This window comes from Tupaia chinensis, unplaced genomic scaffold (assembly GCF_000334495.1).
Source record: "Tupaia chinensis unplaced genomic scaffold, TupChi_1.0 Scaffold000673_1, whole genome shotgun sequence".
Classification (NCBI taxonomy): domain Eukaryota; kingdom Metazoa; phylum Chordata; class Mammalia; order Scandentia; family Tupaiidae; genus Tupaia; species Tupaia belangeri.
The window spans coordinates 1,026,184-1,028,792 of record NW_006160196.1 but is presented as its reverse complement, the minus strand read 5'-3'; positions in this window follow the sequence as shown (position 1 = coordinate 1,028,792).

Genomic DNA, 2,609 nt, shown 5'->3' with positions numbered 1-2,609 from the left:
CAACCACACAGCTGTTCCAGTCATTCAGATACTGGGGTAGTTCCAAATTTGATGATAAATAACCACACTTCTGAGTCCCTTAGAGCCTCCTCACTCTCTCCCCCTCCCCCAGTGAGGCCCAGTCACTTCTCTGGAACCCCCAGACCTCCTGTGTCCCAGCAAGGCCTTGCTGGTTGGGGCCTAGAGGACCTGCAGGAGATCAGGGCCTAAATACTTTCTTTCTTTCTTTCTTTTTAATAATTATTTTAATTTAATTTAATTTTATTTATTCATTCATTCATTATTATTATTTTTTAATTTGACCAGAGAAAGAAAGAGGGCGAGAGAGAGAGAGGAAGTGAGAAAGCAAGCCACCAGATTCAGGACTTGAACCCTGGTCAGCCATGTGGGAGTGTCCAGCGCCTTAACCACCACACCACCTGCTGGTCCCATGGGCCTAAATACTTTCAGTATCCTCCCCAGAACACTGCACTGTCCCTCTTGTTCCACACCCGACACCCTCTGTCCATTCCTGAATATGAGCCAGAGAGAGAAAGGGAGGGAGCCTTCCCGTGGGCATCTCTTCCCCATGCCCCCCTCTCATACCGCTTGGTTGCTTGGTGAACAGACTCCTCATTGTGGGATGCCACCATGAGGTGGCACATGGGACCACGGTGGGACACATGGGTCAGCATGAGCTCCAGACAGCGGCTGTAACTGAAGGGAGATGCTCTGTTCAGCTCACCTGATGAGCAAGGGGCAGACCCCAGGGGAGGTGGGGTGCTCCCGAAGGTAGGGTCTGTGTAGTCAGAGAGTACTCCCATTCTGCCTGCACCAGCTGCAAGGGACATTCCTTCTGCACGCCATTTTCCTCCTTTGTGAGGATGGAGTGAGAAGAGGGTGTATGTACAGTCTCTGGCATGAGGACAGCCTCACAGCAAAAGGTCACATCACGTGCCCAAGGGGACATTTACCCGAGGTCACTCACTGCACATTGTCTACAGGACAGGATTACAATAAACCAAATGTCCACAAGCGGGGACCCAAGTGAACTGTGGCACAAAGAGGATCGTGAAGTGCCATGCAGTTGTGAGGAACAAGGACAGGGCCGGATGGTGGGGCGGTGGTCAAACGTGACATGCTATGGGGCAAACCCACACAGGAAGGCTTCCAGTTTGAGGCTGGAGACTTCCCTGAGCACACCAGACACACACCTGCCCATGACCCAGGGGCCAGCTGGAGGCTAGAGGTAGGTGGCAGCATCGGGACCCTGCTGTGAGGGCTACCCGCTTCTCTCTCTGTCTCTCACTCATAGAAGAGAGAAAGAAACTTTTAAAAAGGGGTGGTGGTGGTGGTAACAGGTGGTTAAGGCATTGGACTCCCACGTGGTCAACTGCAGTTCAAATCCTGGACCCAGCAGCTTGAAAATCATGCCAGGCATGTGTGCAAGTGTGCCAAAACCCCAGGAGGAGAAGAGATTGCAGCGCGGTCATCCCCTCGGAGGGTGATTTCTCACTTTCCCTCTCATTGTCTCTTTCTGACCAGCACATGCATCCTGTAGCCAAAATCTTAAAAAGATGGGGGGGGGGAAGGGCAACTGATGGCATGCTGGTTTAGGCACCTGGATCCCATATGACTGACTACCTAGTTCAAGTCCTGGACCTTGTGGCTTGAAAAACACACCAGGTGCAAGTGCAATTGTGCCCCAAATCCCAAAAGAAGGAAGAGCGAGATGGAGGAGATGGGAATATGGCATGACCATCTCCCACAGTGGGGTGATTTCTCACTCTCTCGCTCTCTGTCTCTCTGTCTCTGTCTTTCTGGCGAGTGCACGTGCCCTATAGCCAAAACCTCTCCCAAAAAAGAAAAGCTGCCGGTCCCCTTGGGAACTTACTCACAGCTGGCTGAGTCTGGCCCATTGGGGCTGTGGTCAAGGCCCATACTCGAGGTCAGGGCTGGCTCTGCGGCGCAGCGGTAACGCACGGCTCAAGAGAAGCTGCATCCCTTGGAGGCAGACGGTGGAGCAGTGGTAAAGCGCCACATAATCCTATGTGGGAGGGTTCTCGGTCCAAGCCTGGAGACCTCCCTGAGTATGTTGGCATGTGCTTGTCTGTGATCCAGGGCTGGCTAAGGCTGGGAAGGATTGCAGTTTGGGGACCCCGTTGAGGTAGTGTGCTCTCTCTCTCTCTCTTTCATTCATTGAAGAAAGAAAGATAAAAAATTTAAAAAGAGGAACCAGCAGATGGCACAATGGTTATTTGCTGGAGTCCCATGCAGTCAACCACAGTTCAAGTTCTGGACTTGATGGCTTCAAACTCACACCGGGCACATGTGTGTGCATGCCCCAAATCCAAAATTTTTTGAGAGATTTTTTTTTTTACAGAGGAGAATGGAGAAGGGATTGCGGCGTGGCTATCCTCCCTGGGGAATGACTTCTCGCTTTCTGTCTTGCTGTCTCTCTCTCTCTCACGAGTGCATGCACCCTAGGGCAAAAATCTCTCTTAAAAAAAAAAAAAAAAAGAGGGGCCAGCAGGAGGTATAGTGGTTGGGAGCACTGGACTCCCACGTGGCTGACCATGGTTCGAGTCCTGGACCTGGCGGCTTGTTTTTTTCCTTTCCCCTTTTTCTCT